The sequence below is a fragment of the Triturus cristatus genome, chromosome 12, assembly GCF_964204655.1.
Source record: "Triturus cristatus chromosome 12, aTriCri1.1, whole genome shotgun sequence".
Lineage (NCBI taxonomy): Eukaryota > Metazoa > Chordata > Amphibia > Caudata > Salamandridae > Triturus > Triturus cristatus.
Genome location: NC_140595.1, coordinates 784,778,131 through 784,796,437, shown reverse-complemented (window position 1 = coordinate 784,796,437; position 18,307 = coordinate 784,778,131). Strand labels below are relative to the sequence as shown.

Sequence of the window (18,307 nt, the reverse complement as noted above, 5' to 3'; positions counted from 1 at the left end):
TAGTGGTTCCCCAACCTTCAGGTACGGAACCTGCTGATGGTGACGCACAAGATGCAGATACGGACGAAGACGACGAGGGACAGGTGATCCCTCTTACAGATCCAGGGGATCCGGACGGGGACCCTGATGATACGCAGGATCCAGATGCTGTAGGCCGAGAAACAAATATATCGCCTCCGGCAGACATTGGTGGTTTCCATAATTTGATGGAACGGGCATCCAAGAGGTTTGGTTTGCCCTTTACGGTGGAGCAGTCCGACTGCTTCCTATATGACTTTAAAGCTCAGTATGAGAAGTCGGTAAGATCAATTCCCATTATAGAACATGTCTGGGATGAGGGACTTAAGACAATGCAAAATCCAGCGACAGTCATTCCGGTTCTTCCCCGGCTGGAGAAGAAATACAAGGCACCTGAGGGCAGTCCTGCGTGTCTTCTAGGTCAACCTAAGCCGGATTCCGTTATTTCACAAGCCGCACAAAGTAAGTCAAAAAATCCGTCCACTCCATTAACCACGCCTCCAGATAAAGAAGGCAGAAGACTGGACAATGTGGGTAAAAGATTCTCCACCATGGCCAGCTTGTTGGTGCGTGCGGCTAATTCTCTGGCTATTCTGGGCAGATACGACCGCCAGATGTGGTGTGATATGGAGCCATTCCTGGACCAGCTACCAGACTCTAGTCAAGAGGAAGCCAGACAGGTGCTGATGGAGGGAGAAAGATGCTCTTCGGAAGTCATCGACTGTGCGATGGACATTGCTTCAACTGCTTTCAGGGCTTTGGCAGGGTCAGCCGTCTTGTGCCGTCAAGGCTGGTTGAAAGCGACCTGGTTTCGCCAGGAGGTCCAGAATAAGATCTTGGACCTCCCCTTTGACGGAGAGATGCTTTTTGGTAAGCATGTGGATGACGCCCTCCAAAGCATTAAAAAGGACACCGACACAGCTAAGTCCTTAGGATCTTTGAACTACCGCAAAGTGCCATTCAGAGGGGCACGTGGTCGGGGGTTTTCTAACTATAGAGGAAACAAACGACAATATTCCACACAATCTGGACCGGACCGTCCTATAAAGGTCAATATTCCAGCCAGCGCCAAGGACAGTCGGCGTCTTTCTCTCGGCAGTCCCAGAGAGGACGTCAGAATCGTCAGGGACGAGACACCGCCAAGAGGCAATAGCGGCCTCCTGGCTCTGGCTACTGTTCCTCCCCTACCACAAACACCGGTCGGGGGCAGGATATCTTTTTGTCTGGACAGCTGGGTGCGTTTAACATCAGACCGGTGGGTCTTGAATATAGTTCAGAGTGGCCATACGTTGGAGTTCCAAGATCTTCCTCCAACAAGAGCTCCAGACGCCCGTGCAGCGAAACATCTCCGACTATTACATCTCGAAGCCCACCAGCTTTTCATCAAGGGGGCGATAGAGCCCGTGCCGCTTTCACAAAGGGGCAAGGGGTTTTATTCCAGGTTCTTCCTGGTTCGGAAGACGGAGGATGCATGGCGTCCTATACTAGACCTCAGGGAGCTCAACACCTATCTCATCAAGCTCTCTTTCAGGATGGTCACTCTCCAGGATATTCTACGACTACTCAATCCGGGAGATTTTTTGGCATCCCTGGATTTAGAGGATGCTTATTTTCATGTTCCAATCCACCCAGCTCACAGGCAATATCTACGCTTCACAGTAGGCAAGAGCCATTTCCAGTTCAAGGTGCTCCCGTTTGGCCTTCGGTCGGCACCCCGCATTTTCACGAAGATGCTGGCACCAGTCGCTGCTTTCCTGAGGAAGCAGTCCTTTGAAGTGTTCCCGTACTTGGGCGACTGGCTCATCAAGGCTCCGTCGTTCAGGGCAACGTATCAGGCTGTGTCAACTTGCATAAGATTGTTCGCCCATTTGGGTCTTCAGCTCAATGTGTCCAAGTCGGAACTGATACCCTCCAGGTCACGGAAGTTCCTTGGGGCTATTCTGGACACGAGACGATGCACGGCTCGTCCGTCAGAGGAGCGTCAGGGAAAACTGGCCACTTCCGCTCGTCAAATGCTGCACAAGAGACATGTATCGGTTCGACAGTACAAGTCCTTACTCGGATCAATCTCGTCCTGCATACCTTTGATACCGCATTGCAGGCTTCATATGCACCCTCTACAGGAGGAGTTGGACAAACAGTGGCGCCAGGCAGAAGGATCGTTCAACGACAAAGTGTGGATAACGCCTGCCATGCGCACAGCCTGCGAATGGTGGCTGGTGAAGGAGAACATCGCAGGAGGATTAACGTTCCGAATCCCTCCTTCTCCTTTGGTGGTGACCACGGATGCTTCCCTAGAAGGGTGGGGAGCTGTCCTCCAGGAGCTTCAGGTCAGCGGTCACTGGAGTCCAGCAGACAGACTGCACCACATCAATCTTTTGGAGCTGAGGGCCATTCACTTAGCCTTGCTGGCGTTCCTTCCCAGACTTCAGAACCGTGCAGTGCTGGTCCGGACAGACAACACTACGGCCATGCACTATATCAACAAGCAAGGGGGAACGAGATCGCGGACGCTGTCCAAAGAAGCCCAGGTGATCTGGGATTTTGCGATCTCTCACGGGATCACTCTGCGAGCCGAGCACCTAGCGGGGTGCCTCAACGTCACAGCGGATGCTCTAAGTCGGCAGACGAAGGGGACACACGAGTGGGAGTTGGATCAGGCCACGCTGGAGGCAGTGTTCAAGAGATGGGGTACTCCGACCATAGACCTCTTTGCGACCCTGGAGAACGCCAAGTGCCGGTTTTACGCAAGCAGGGTTCCCCAGCGAGGGTCTCTGGGGAATGCCCTTTAGATTGCTTGGTTCGGCGCATTTTGCTACGCCTTTCCTCCGATTCCCCTCATTCCTCGAGTTCTCAGGAAGGTCAGGGCAGAACCATGCAAGATGATCCTCATTGTTCCAGCATGGGCGCGGCAGTTCTGGTACTCGGAACTCCTACTTCTCTCCCAGGATCGCCCGATTCGCTTGCCACTGATTCCATCTCTGTTATCGCGAAATCAGGGGCAAGTCCTCGATCCGGATCCGGAGTCACTTCACTTGTCAGCGTGGCTCCTGAGCACAGAGAATTCCGCCATCTGAATCTGTCTAAGGAATGCAGGGATGTTCTATCTCAGGCGCGGGCACCAAGCACTAATAAGACCTACAGGGCAAAATGGAAGAGATTTTGCCTTTGGTGCCAGAGGAATAAACTCCATCCTTACAAATCCCTGCCACATCAGATTTTGCCCTACATCCTGTCTCTGGCTAAATCAGGTCTGGCGCACTCTTCGATCAAGGTACATCTGGCTGCCATATCCCGCTTTCGACGGAAGACATCGGGGCCATCTCTATGGTCTGCAAGGATTGTTAAGCAGTTCCTTAAGGAGTTATTTCGGATGTATCCTCCGGTCCGGCCACCTCCGCCTATCTGGCAGCTTAACCTAGTACTGCCTCAACTGATGAAAGCGCCTTTTGAGCCGATTCACAAAGCGGACTTGAAGTTCCTATCTTGGAAACTAGCCCTTCTCCTGGCATTGACTTCGGCTAGGAGGGTTAGTGAACTCCAGGCTCTCTCTATAGTGGAGCCTTTTCTACAGTTCAAGCGGGATGTCATGATTTTGAGAACCAACCCAAAATTCATCCCGAAGGTGCCTTCAGAGTTTCATTTGAATGAACCCTTAATTTTGAACTCCTTTTTTCCGCGTCCTTCCACTCAAGCGGAACGAACATTGCATTCTTTGGATGTCCAAAGATGCCTGAAATTCTATCTGGAGCGCACACGCTCTTTCAGAAAGTCTACTCAACTATTTATCGCCTACAGTGCACCACGGAAGGGTTTACCGCTCGCCAAGAGTGGCATTTCCCGCTGGATCTCCAGTGCAATTCAGTACTGTCATCAGGCTGCGGGCAAACCTTTGGATAAAAGGGCCCGGGCGCATTCTACGAGAGCGATGGCGTCTTCAGTGGCTCTCTTTGCTGGAGTGGCGATTAAGGACATTTGCAGGGCAGCAACGTGGAGCAGTGTACACACCTTCACGAAGCACTACTGGCTGGAATCGGTGGGACGAGCTGACGCTGCTGTTGGTCAAGCAGTCCTCCGGAATCTTTTTCAATGAGAGGTGAGCTTTCCCTACAATCCCTCCATCCTGGTAAGCACATTTGTTTTCAGTAATGCTTGTTTTGTCATGTACACTGAGATGATTTTGTAAAGCCATGTATTTACCGAAATGTGCTTGTCGTGATCTACTGCTTGCTATTCTGATACAAAGCATGAGAATCTATGAAAGTTCCAATACTGGGGTAAGAAAACAAGTTACTTACCTGTAACTTTGGTTCCCCAGTATTGGTAACTTTCATAGATTCTCATGCGCCCACCCACCTCCCCTGGGAAAGCTCTGTCGGTTTACTAAGGTAGTGGCTGTTGGCACAACGGCTACGAAAATCTGAGGCTCTGAGCTCTCTCAGGAAGGTTCCAGAGGGTGAGGCTGTGCTGATTGGTACTGGCAAAAGTTTGGGCTCTTTTACACAAAGAGGGTGATATACTACAAAATGAGATGAGGCCTAGGCCTATTTTTCTCTTTTGTTTCTATGGTGATACATATGTATATATATATATATTTTTGTTACCGAGGCTCCCATTCCGACGACGGGGAATGATACAAAGCATGAGAATCTATGAAAGTTACCAATACTGGGGAACCAAAGTTACAGGTAAGTAACTTGTTTTCTTATACTTGTTACGGTCAACATTGGTAATTTGCAAAAAAAGGGGGTATTGTCAAAAACAAATTACGATTTAAAACAAAATAATTCGGTTGGGCTACCTTTATAGCTAGAAAACGGCAATTTGACAAAGTGACAACATGATCAACCATAAAAAACATTGGACAAAACAAGTACACCCCGATTTTTGAGCACTATTAGAAAACTGGGTGGAATAGTTCAGTTATTACTTCAATGGTTATTAAAGCAGTGTAGTCCAATCTTCTGTCCTGTTCAAGCCATTACGAATAGAGTCATAGGTAATGATAGATTTAAGTTCTTCTCGGTTCAGTAGTTGCGCAATGTCTCCTCCACGATGTGGCAGTTTCAGAACTTTTAAAACAGTCCAGCGAATGTCATTCTCGTTGTGATTAGCCTCTGTGAAGTGCTCGACCAGCGGCGCATTTGGAGTCCTACATCGTATTCTGCTTCTATGTTGGCAGATTCTTGTCTTCACTTTCTGTGTGGTTTGCCCAATGTAGATTTTATGACATGGGCAGTAGATGAGATAGATCACATTTGATGTGTTGCAGTTAGAAAAAGAGTGGCAAAGTGAAGTAATGTTATTAAAAGTGAAACTTTTACCCTCCACGGTGAATGCACAAACAGTACAACAACCACATTTGAAATGACCAATTACAGGAGAGAGGCCCCAAGCAACATCAAGAGTAGAGGCAGTTACAGGACAGGGCAAGGAGGCTCGGATAAGATGATCTTTCAAATTTTTGTTCTTTTTAAATGCGAATAAAGGTTTCTCTAGTTCTAGATTGCCTACATTCAAGATCGGCCAATGGTGGAGTATCATCTTCCTCAATTTATTTGAGACTGGAGAGAATGTTGTCACACATGCTAATCTTTGTGTTTCTTTTTTCGGTTTGGGGGTCAGCAGGACTTCCCTTGGGCAATACCATGCGCTTTTTGATGCATTTTTCACTATTTTTCTAGGGTAACCTCTAGCTTTCAGTTTCGCCGAAAGGTAGTTTGCCTCTCTGAAATAATCAGTTTTGCAAGAGCAATTTCTCCTAATTCGTAAGAATTGGGAGTAGGGCAGTGAGTCCCTAAGGGCCCTAGGGTGATTGCTAGTGTAGTTCAACAATGTGTTGCGCTCTGTAGGTTTGCGGTATAGGCGTGTGAGTAGTACACCTTCATGGTGAAAAATGGTGAGATCTAGGAAGGCAATTGAATTTTTATCCGTCGTGATAGTAAAGGAGAGACCTGAACAATTGTTATTCATCCAATGTACAAAGGCGGTGTTCTGTTTCCAAATGATAAAAATATCATCTATGTATCTACGCCAAAGGCTGATACAAGGAAAAAAAGGGTTTGAATCAGTGAGAATAACATTTAGTTCTAATTGGTCCATAAACAGCACTGCCAGATTTGGGGCAAAAATTGCACCCATAGATGTGCCTTTGATTTGCTGGTAAAATTTGTTTTCGAACCAAAAGAAATTGCATGTAAGACAAAGTTCAAGGAGTTGTAAGATGAAGTGACTAGGGACAGCGTGTGGACGGGGACGTGAGTCAAGGGTCTTTTGTATTGCCAAAAGGGCAGCTGTCTGAGGTATGTTGGTGTATAAGGACTCAACGTCCATGGTACAAAGAGTTTCAGATGTCGGATTGTACGGGTGATGTTCAATTAAATTAATCATAGCAATGGAATCTCTAACGTAGCATTGTGTATTGGGGACAAAGCCTTTAATGAAAAAATCTACGTATGCCCCTAATGGTTCCAAAATTGAGCCGCAAGCCGAAACAATTGGTCGGCCTGGGGGGTTGGATGTGTTTTTGTGGATTTTGGGAAGTGTATAAATGACAGGAATGCGAGGAGTTTTGACATTTAGGAAATTGAACTCTTTTTTTTGGAGAGCAAACCAGCTTACAGTCCATCAGGGGTTGTTTTCAGGATCAATTCTTGGATCTCTTTTGTTGGATTTTTAGCCAGAAGCATATAGTGATCTTTGTTGTCTAGTTGGCGCTGATTTTCAGCTATATAAGCTGTTTTTTCCTGAAGGACTATTCCACCGCCCTTGTCTGCACTTTTGATGACAAGAGTGTCGACAGTTTTCAAATGGCTGATCGCTTGTTTTTCTTTTAAGGAAATATTAAAGGGAATGAATTGCCTTTTATTCTGTATTAGGGAGAGGTCTTTCATAACCATTTTTTCAAATGTATCGTCTTTACCACCAAGCTCATGTCATAATAGTCCGTGATTACTGGTTTGGTAGTTGGATTGGTGTAAGTCTTTTTTCTTAGTGGGGTTTCTCTCTCAATTTTATCAATTCTCATGGTTGCCTTTTGTATAATATGGGGTTGGTATCCCCTGTTGGTGAACCTATTATTCATATCTGTAATACAGTTGTGGAACGCCATGTCTTCACTACAATTCCTTCTTGCTCGGACAAATTCCCCATACGGAATAGTCTCAATCTGATGTGATGGGTGGGAGCTGCCCGCATGCAGTATAGCATTGCATGATGTCTCTTTGCGGTACAGCCGACTCTGTAGAGTGTCATCTTTTATGTACAGTTCCACATCCAGAAAGGTGACTTTCGAGGTGCTGTAGTGGCATGTGAAACTCATGTCCATGTTATTGGAATTTAAGTGGTCACAAAAGTCTTGTAGTTTCTCCTGGGTGCCTGACCAGAGGAGGAGACAGTCATCAATGTACCGCTCCCAGTAAATGATATTGTCTGTCCATGGAGCACCCCTCCTACCCCAAATCCATTCAGATTCCAGTGAGCCCATGTATAGGTTGGCAAAGGAAGGAGAGAATTTCTTGGTCTGCTTGTAACATTGTTTCTCATAGATGAAGAAGTTGTTATTGAGGATAATATCCATCATGGAAGTCAGCATATTAGTGTGTTGCCACAAGGTGGCGGGTCTGTTGTGTAGAAATTTGGTCACTGCCTGTAGGCCTAGGTCAGGTTTGATGGGAGGTGTAAAGTGAGACCACGTCTAGGGTGGCCATGATCAAGCCTGGTTGCCACTGAACATCTGCCAAGACACTCAAGATGTGTTTTGTGTCTTGTATATAGGATGGAAGGTTCTTGACCAAAGGGTTTAGGAACAGGTCAACATACTGAGTCTCTCTCCGTTGGTCCCCCCCATGCCTGACATAATGGGTCTGCCGGGAGGGAAAGGTGCTTGTTTATGAATTTTAGGGAGGGTGTATAGCCATGCGAAAGTGGGTCTAAATACTCTCATGTAAAGCTCATCTTCGTCAATAAGGCCAAGAGTGTGCCATCAGTGAGATGTTTGTTGAGGAGGAGGGTGAGAGGACCTGTGGGATTGTGGCTGAGAGGTTCGTAGCACGTGGTGTCATTGAGTTGTGTAAGGATTTCATTATGGCAATCCAATCTATCCATAATGACCACATTTCCTCCCCCCCCCCTTGTCTGCCTCCCTTATGATGATCTCTTGGTCCTGGCTGAGTGTATTTAATGCTAGACGTTCATTCATCGATAAGTTGTCCCAGGATCTGGGTTTGTTGGTGATCAGTTTGCTCTCATGTCGATCTATGTCCTCTAAAACTAGATTGTAAAACGTGTCTACAGGATTGCCACCTGGTAAGGTAGGAGTCCATTTAGACTTATTTCTAAGGCCACTGGCAGCCGTCTAGTCAGTATCTAAGCCTAATTCATCTAGGAGATTCTCCACGGTGTTTGGGGGGTTGTCAGTCAGTCAAAGATAAAAGTAAGTGTGTGGCTTTGTTGTCATTAATGCTTTGGAAGTGAAAAGGGTTTCCAATATGTATATTTATAGCACTGTTGTTGGTGGTGTGGATCCCTGAGAATTGTTTTTTTAGTTTGAGTCTCCTTATAAATTTTAACAGGTCGATCTTGACCCTGCAGGGATCACCTAGTTAATCGGGGTTGAAATTAATACCTTTGCTAAGTAAGGAGATTATGTCCGTGGTCAAAGGTTTGGAGGAAAGATTAACTACCTGAAACTCTTGTTTGTTCACTATTTTTTCTTCCCGTTCGCGGATCTCAACTTCTTCTTGTAGTCTTCCTTTACCGGCTCTCTTCCCTCTATGGATTTTCTGTCGGGTATACCTTGTCTTTGTTGCATTCTGTTTTCTCGTCTTATGGTCTGTATTTCGCATAAAAAACTAGATGTACTTGGTCCTAAGTCCTGTGTGGAGCTTCTCCGGTTATCTGACTCACTATCACTATTGGGGATACTACAGAGGGAGGAAGAGCTGGAGGAGATGGAGGAAGTGTCTAACTTGGTTGTTTTTTCATTACGCTGGGCATTTTTAACTAGCTGATCATAGTTTCTGTCAAACGTAAAGACTCTGCCCTCTCTATAGTCTGACTCATCCCTCTTTAACTGCCTTGTCTTCCTATCTTTTATTTCGTTTTGGTGTCTCGTGAGGATTTTGTTCAGAATGGATTCGTTTTTTCGGTGGCTTCTTTGAGATCAAGCTCTAAGCTTTCTTTCTCTAGGTTACAGATCTCTGCTTGTAATTTTGAAACTTTATGTTCAGCGTTTTCAATTAGAATATGAATCAGTGTGTTGGAGTTGCTAGTAAGTGCCTCTTCCCACTTTCCTAGCAAATCGTCATCGAGATCATCAAAAGTTGGAAAGATTTGTAAGGGACAGTGCAGTAAATGGACATGTGCCGCAGGATCCACAAGGATAATGGCCAGTCACTGGGGGTAGTGCCCAAAGAGTGGGTTGTTTCTGATCTGGTTTTGGATGTGGTCTGGTGTGCACCAGATGGACTTTCAGGTTCTAAATTCTTTTGAATGCAAACCTTGGACGTTCAAGGTTCATACAGCCAGTGTTCAGAATGCTCCAATGTTTCATGATAATGTTCTTGATCTTATTGGATTGTGGTGTGAAAGTGGTAACACACGTAATGGTATCTTCCGTTATTTTGTCTTTTCAAGGAGGGCCTCGCGTTTGGTATTTTAAGCCCTTTTCCATGCATGTCTAATCGCCATCTGTAGGTAGTTCCTTGCTAGGAGGTTGTTGCTCACTGTTTTTGCCTGTTTCATAGTCACCCATAGTACTGCAGTTAGTAACTCCGTTCCTTTGTAAATGAAGATTTGACCAAACAGTAAATTCTCACGTAGAGCTCTTGGATGATGGCTGTCAAACGTCAACGAGCTATTGCAGTCTGTTATTTTTCTGTAAGTCCTTGTACCGAGTGCTCCTTGGTTGACGAAGATCAGAAGATCCAAAAATGATATTTTTGTCGGAGTGTGACCTGGTAAATTTTAGGATTGGATCCAGGGTGTTCACCCATTCGGTGAATTCATGACATCTTGCCTCATCCCCTTTCCAGAAAATCAGGATGTCGTCTACATATCCTTTACAGGTAATATTATTATTCTGGTAGGGGTTTGAAGTAAATATGTTTCACACTGGGCCATGTACAGAGAGGACTATCAAGTCGCAAACAAATCCCTTTGGTTATGTCTCATCTACGATTCATACTATACTCTCGCTCCCATTCCTTTGACCATGTGTTTCTCTGGGAGACTAAAGATAAGACCATGTGACTGTACATTACTATTCTTTATTTATAAAATAACAGGATATCTATATTTAATAAAAAGACTTCTTATACAAAGAGTATAAACTGTTTAAAAACAAACTTCAGCAATTGGGAATTTCATTCACATTTAAAAGCAATTCATCCACTAGATAAAAACCCACTGTACCAGCAATAAGAGAATTGTAATAGTCATTCACACACATCTCTAATGAAAAGTATACACATAAACAGAAAAAACTGGGAGAATATATGTGGACAAACACTTATGTCTTGAAGTAAGTTATCTACTCCGTCATTGTTTACAGTACAGAGTATTAGAAAAATCAAAGAGTCACTTCATCCAAAGACGTTTAATTTGTTTCCCCTTCAAGAGTTCTAGAAGGTAGAAAAAAAACTTCAAATAACCCTCACCCACCAGGGTTACTCTTTGGTGGCAAGCTTCATCATTGGGTTCATCCCGTCCCGCTGCGGGATGGGGCGTGCTATGGCCTTCGGGGACGTGAGACCAATGTAGGTATTGGCTAAACCAAATGAGAGAGATGAAGTGGGTGGGGGGTGTTTTTAGAGATTAAAAAATACCTGGCTAGTACGAAAAGATGCTCTTTATTTGGACCTCTATCCGGTATTGATAAAATATGGGGAAAGTAGAGACCCAGAAAGGGGTTAATATCCTTGAGTGTCACTGGTCGACATGTTCCAAGCCCTACCCCAGGGCTATTCTTCAGGACCAAGGAAAAGTAAATATACTCCCTGATACCACTCCTGTTAGTATGTAATTAAATACTTGATTATTCAGCAATAAATATTAAATACCGATACATTCTGCAGCTATTTGGCGAAGTTTTTTTTTTTTAAATCTGCAAGAACATGAAGGGGATAAAGTTAATAGGACATGGCAGAATTATACAATGAAATGTATTATGCCATAATATTCTACACCTTCGTGGGTTGTGTAATATATTTTCCTCTAGTACATGCAGTGAGCACTTCTAGTGATTTGAAAAATTGTACAGTACGAAATTAACGTACAACACACACACTGGTGTATATCACATATAGCTTCGAAACATACATGTTGATACCCCTAATAAGGCATAATGAGTCCAAAAACGGGGGAAGGGACGCCTGTAGTCACACTCTGAGTAAAAATAAAGAGAATTAAAATGAGCCCATCTGTTAATGTCATTGTAAGGTTTTATGCAGAGAAAGAATAAATGAGGGAAAAGAACCATTATGTACCTACTCTGTCAAGGCTTCTCCCTTACATGGGGACCAGCATACGCCCATGGCTCCGAAGATGCCAGAGCGCTATGCTGGTTAAGCCTGGGCAAAGCACTACGCTACGCTCAGGTAGTTTGCGAAGTTCGCGATACTTCGCACTATGCGAACTGCACGTAGCACAGTGCGAACACGCGTAGCGTAGTGTTGCGGTCATTTTTTGCTTGCTCGCGGTCCTCAACGTCAAGTTGGCGACCGCGAGCAAGCAAAATGACATCCCGGCGAGACTTTTTCCTTGTTCGCGATCAGCAACTTCAAGTTGGCGATCGCGAGCATGGAAAATAAACCTCCCGGCGAGATTCCCAACGCGAGGAGGTCAGGTTTCTCATTGCGAGTGGTCGCGTATGCTCACGACCGCTTGCAATGAGAAACTACCAATTCGCGCTGAGAAAGCTGAAGCTCGAGTAAAAATCTACTCGAGCAGCAGAAAACTACAGCTCGCACTGTGCAAGATGCCATTTTCAATGATTGCACAGTGCCGGTTGCTTGTCCGCACTGTGCAATCATTGAAAACGACATCTGGCACAGTGCGAACAAGGTACTACGCAGTTCGCGAAGTGCTACGCGTAGCTCGCGTAGTGCGAACTTCATTTTGCGTAGCTTTGCGAAGTGCTACTTCGCGAACTACGCCCAGGCCTAGTGCTGGTCCCGTATTTAGTCTGCCAGAGTCAGTCTGATGTTGGCGTCCTCGGGTGCGCGAGCGACTAGCACTAAATTTCTAAAATGGCCACCTGGGTTGGAACTACTTCCTGGATTTGGATGTTACTGACAACCTGTGTCATTGATCTTATAAGAGAAGAAGAAAAAAATACAATATAAGAGCTTGTGGAGGAGTGTGGCTCAATGGTTAGAGCGGCAGACCCTGAAGCAGAGTTCTGGCCAGGGACCAGGGTTCGATTCCCGCCTCGGCGGGGCTCGGGCTCAATTTCCTCGGACCTGTCTATTCTCGCCTCGGTGCCTATTCTAATCACGGGCCCCACGCTGCAACTCTGGGCAATAGCTTGCTTAGCCTCCACACCGGCCCCAACAGCGCTAAGGATGCCTGGCTTCACCCTGGGGGTGCCCAGGAGTGGACACTTCACAGGGAAAGCCAGGAGGGGTTCCACAGCGGTATGAGTATCAGCGCCAGGAAACCGCAAAGGCGACACCGCAAGATGGCCGTCTGGTGACAGTGCGCTCTATAAGTACCTTGACATTTACATTTTACATTTACATTTCATCGGGATGATCCCAATGCTTTAAAGGAGGAATTAACCAAAATGTGAAGAAAGGGTGATGCAGACCCTTTACTAGGAGATACAATTCATATTTTAGAGAAAACATGTTTGTTCCTTTTTCCTTATGAAACGGTAGGATTATTTTTAGACATCAGGAAAGGGGTGAGGGTTGTGTTTAGGATCATAGCTGCAGTTATTACATAGCTGATATTAAATTGAGAGTACATCCATAGTGTCCTAGTACAAATTAGGGGACATTAATACTAGATTTGTGATGATCATTTTTGGGTAATGAATATTGACTGTCACTTTCATATAGTCTTGTGGCATGTGGACTCGGTCACGTAAACCGTCCCCAAGAGATGTTTTCCTTGAGACCCCACAAATGTGTCTTGAGTCTAAAGACCCATCTTTGTTTTTCAAAAAGTAATGATTCTTGGTGCACTCTTTCTAGGATAACCCATTGGAGGTCCCCTACAGTATGTTTCTATTCCATGTAGTGTACTGACATTTTTGTTGTTGCCCTGCCACATCTGAGGTTACTCCGATGTTCAGATTCTAGTTTTTATTTTCCTTCCTATGTAATGTAAATTACATGGGCATGTGATCATATACACTACAGATTGGGAGTTGCAATTGGTGAAATTACGCAACTCCCAGGTCATGTTGTTGAAAGTGATCAATTTGGTTTTTCTGATAAGGTGACACACACTACAGGTGCCACATGTGTGATGTCCTGTTGTAGGAGTCAGGAAAACTTTGTTATCTTTCCTTTTGTTTGTTAGTCGTGGTCGTGTATGAACCAGTATGTCACGTAGGCTGCGGCCCCTTCTATGTGAGAATATGGGTGTGGGAAATTTTTGAGTACCGCTATTAAGTGTGCACCAGTGTTTATTTAGCTCTCTTGATTGGATGCACTGCTGCAGGTAGTGATGCAGATGGGTCGTTCATCCTCCTCTTTGGGAGGTCTCATCTCTAATAAGGCATCCCTGTGGTTGTTTTTGGCTCGTGTCGTTGCGTTAGCAATAATTCTGTTGGGGTAGCTCCTAGCTTGTAACTTAGATGTAAGGCCCTCTGACTGTTTCTTGTAATCACTCCCGGTTGTACAGTTTCTCCTGAGTCTTGGGTATTGGCCGGAGGGTAAGCTTTCCCCCAGATGTCTAGGGTGGAAACTGTTAAAAGGGAGCAGACCGTTCTTCGCTATGGGTTTCAAATGGGTAGTTGTATTTAGGGTCCCTTTTATTGGAGTGATTTTCAACTCCAGGAAAACAAGTTCCATTTTTGAAAAGGTATATGTAAATTTTAGAAACTACTTCTGTCTATTGAGCCAATCAAGAAAGCTTGATGCTATTTCCTCTTCTCCTTTCCAAATGACCAGTACATTATCAATGTAGCATTTCCATACGGTTATGTGCTTGATGTATGGATTGGCAGGGCATAGGATTTTGTGTTTCTCTAGGTGATGGACCTATAGTCTAGCTATACTCTGTGCAAATGTGCTTCCCACGCTGGCCTGTGTTGTTGTAAATATAAGCTTCCTTCAAACTGGAAGAAGTTTTTGGCCAAAGCCCATTTTCAGCATTCCATTACCACCTTACGTGCAGTGTGGTATGCCCAATAAACTTCGAAAGGTACATCCTCGATACTATTGAGGGTTTCAGGATGAGGGAGACTGGTGTAAAGACATTCAATATCGAGCCCTATCAGTATTTGTTTGCCAGTGTCAAAAGTGATGTTACTTAGTAGTCTCAGTACAGCTTTTGTGTCCTTTAAATGTGTCTGTTCCCTGTACGATAGGTCGCAGGAAAGCATCTGTGAATTTGGATAGGGGTTCCAGTATGGAGCATATCCCACACAATTGATCATCCAGGTGGGTTCACCAGGCTCTTGTGTATTTTAGGGATAGTGTAAAGGTAGGGGGTGACTGGAGACTTGTTAGTTAGAAAATCACTTTCCCAACAGAGTATCCATTCATGTAGTGATATTAACTGGATCATTCAATCCTTTACGTATTTAGTTTAAAATATTGCATCAACATGTTTAGGTGGACTCCCAATTTTTAAGGCCACCTTCTTCTCCTACAGTTTCACAAAAGACAACCTATATAAAAAGCACATCAAACAACTGTAATCAGACCATTAAGTCTCTACCTACATCCGGACACTACTTTAATCTACCCTATAGATAGTGCTTCTCATTGATGTCCAAAGGTTCACATTTGGTCTTGCTCCACATCCAAATGCATTCCAAACTCTATCCCCATTCATTCCATGCCTCTAGTTTACAGCCACACATCCTACCCTCGACCTACACAGGATGGTTTTGTACAATGCCACCACCTCTTAGAGGGAAAGATTTCTGTAGCCTCAAACACGCTTATGTGTCTGTTTTTGTATTCAGAATTGGCATTCTACACCACTTCACATATGGTTAGCCCGAAAGGTTCAACTTGCATGATAGTATATTTAAAGCCTTTTTGGTTATCCTTGTGGTCTTCATAGATTCCCCAAGGGGCTTCGTAATTTAATAATGGTTTATCTGTGAAAGAGTAGACTTTTTACAAGGTAACCTTCATTCCTCTATATTAGCCAGACATAATCTTTGCTATTTATATCTACATATAATTTAAATAAATACAAATAGAGGGCTTGGGCGGTGAGATTTGTAGGAAAATGGCACTCCACAAGGAAATGCACAATATAATATGTTGGATATTCAGGTCAAATAGAAGTCTGAGCGGTGAACTCTGCTTGCGGATTTCAGTTCATCTTCATACTGATCCTTTATATTTGATGTCCCTAAACCCCTCCTCACTATTACTGAAGGTATCATTGTTCTGGGTAGAAAATTACTCAGTAATACAATAGTGATAAATATCTCATTCTTAAATTCATCTCTCTTGTTGCTACTAATTTCAAGTGCTCACTAAAGTGTTTAAAAGTTGAAAGTGCTAGCTGAATACAGTGCATAGTGCAAAAGCGTGCTAATAGAGGGAAGACCTAATGCAGCCTTAATCCTATTGTGTAAATTGCACTTAATTTTGACTAGTCACTGATATTTCAAGTAAGGATGTCTTTGTTACAATACGTGAGTATATTAACCATGAAAAATTCATAAGATCAATTCTGTTTTCATAAACAATTAATAAAAACATTAAAAGAATTGTTAATATTCTTTCCTTAATGAAAGAATTCATAGAAAATTGTGCTAATCTTTTATATATATCAATTTGTCTCTGTTTCAACCTCTGTTTTTGACATCTCTACACATCTACACATGGAGGTAAGGACATAGCAGCACAGCCGGGGATCCATCAAATCCTTAGTTTTAGATCACCATCAGGTGTGGATACACACCAGGCCAACGCGTTTCAGTTGAAGCCTTTAACAGGGTCATAGAGTTTCAAACGTGCAAAGGGTAGTTTTAAAGGGACAACTCCCTTATCTCATCCACCATTGGCAGAATAATGACTAGGCTGCTGCTTTCTCTTTCAGTTCTAACAATAAAAATTGTGATCTTTCGATTTTCATACATGTATACAATTGGTCACATATGAAATTTTGAGTAGAGGTTTTCTTTGTTCTTTCATTTCTCCACTTTTATCGCCATGTTTCTTCTTTCTTTATTTCTGTTAAAGTACTCACTTTCAACTGAAAGAGAAATTTGTATAGCCAAGAAGATGAGTGAGGTCAGAATGAAATTCGTTTAGAAAAGAGAAATAAGGGGTTGAGAAATTTAGAATTGGGCGAGGAAGAATGAATTAAAGGAATTAATCTGATTTTCAAATGCACATTCCAATCTGTTTTTTGTTTTTTCATTATTATTTTGTCTTTGTAATATATAGTGAAATATGAAATACCAGCATTTGTAAAGTGCATAGCTACTTCCGGAGAGGTGTCCCGGCGCTGAGGAGCGAGCTGTTGCTTAGAGTCACATGGTGCTGGGCTCACCTGCTGCCGGCGATCGTACCGTGAACCTTGTGGTCCAGAGTCAGGCACCCTAGCTGCTGCGCCACACTTCTTCTTCACTGTGCCATATTGATGTCTCTTGATTTGGAATCATTATATAAATGGACATTAAAAATGGACTCTTCACCTCCATATCTCTCTATTTCATCATTTCATATATCACTTCCTTTCTATTTTCTTTTTTCATATTCATTGCATATTCACTCTTCTAAGAGGTATTATGAGAAAATGCTCAACTTTATGCATAATCAGATTTAAGTCACAAAGTGCATTTAAATTGTAAAAAATGTTCACTCTTCTGTGCAAAAAACATGTAGAGATTAGTGCAGTACTATTTCTATAAATAAAGTGCACTTTGATTTTAAACAGTATCATACTTCTCTACAGAACCACAGATAGTGTTTTCTTTCGAAAGAGGTCCTTTGTATAATTATGCCCAAAGTGCTGATCTTTGTAAACACTCCTGTGTGCAAAATATGCATTTGAACTTGTGCAAATAATGATAAATATACATCTGGAAAAAGTCCCAAAGCACAATATTTTCTCATTATGAATTAATTAATCTTCTGAAATAGAATTAAAATCCTCTGTGCAAATTCACATAAAGTCCTTTCTTTTGGTTCTCATCCCATGATATGATGACTTACCTCATGATCAAAACAGAACATTAAGAAAGGAAGCCAATAAGAAAGGAAAAAGGGGGGGAAGGTATATAAAAGTTAATTGTCTTCTTAAGTCTACTTCTCATAAACATTCTTATTGGTGAATATGCAGTTCCACATCAGGATTCATTCTGAGGTATTTCTGTACCTATCAATAGTCATTTTTTATTCTTCTCTTCGGCATTCTAGTTCTCTATTCTCTCCTTTTTTCATAATATGCTTTACTCCTTACTATATCATGTTGTCCACATTCACTTCATGGAAGTCCCATATGTGTTTGGCCATAGCATATTGCAAGTCCTGATCCTTTATGGCTCATATATGTTGAATAGAAAGTTTTAGCTTGTTAATAGTGCTCCCCATATATTTCATGCCACAAGCACATTCGAGTACATAAATTGCAAAATCTGTTTCACATGTGATCCATTGTTCTATTTCCTCCATTTTCCCATATATTATTTTGTATTTTTGGGTATATTTTCTAAAATTGCAGGCTTTTCGCTTTGAACATTTATTAAAATCCTTTACTTTCCTTGGCAAGCCACTTGCAGATTTCTTTTTCAGAATGTTAGGACGTCAAGTAATTTCTTGTCAGTTGGTCAATTAGGGAGGGTGAATTTCTATAGGTAATATTTGGAGATTCCAAAAGTGGAAGTACTTATCCATTTTTAAAACTTCCAATTCATTCTTTACAATTCTCCTACTTTTTGATTGGAAGTATCAAAATCTGTGATGTAGCGAATGATTTGGGTTTCATTGTCAGGCTTAGTTTTCTTGTTTTTTGTAACCAGCAATGCTTGTAATTTCTTCATCCCAGCTCTCCACAGGGCAACTTTGTATTTTAAAACAAACTTTATTGCCTTTTTCAGATCTCTCGCAGCACATTATCAATTTTGCATATTAATATTTCACAAATT

The 18,307-nt window shown here is 43.1% G+C and overlaps 1 long non-coding RNA gene across 5 annotated transcripts in view; it reads left to right on the top strand.

Moving 5' to 3' along the window:
• LOC146782834 (uncharacterized) overlaps nt 1–17,922 on the top strand; it is a 219,192-nt gene extending 201,270 nt beyond the window's left edge. For all 5 annotated transcript variants that reach the window (XR_014972092.1, XR_014972091.1, XR_014972089.1 and 2 more), the window contains one exon: nt 16,605–17,922. This is a non-coding gene — a long non-coding RNA (uncharacterized LOC146782834). The remainder of the gene's footprint in view (nt 1–16,604) is intronic.
• Nucleotides 17,923–18,307: the final 385 nt, after the last annotated feature.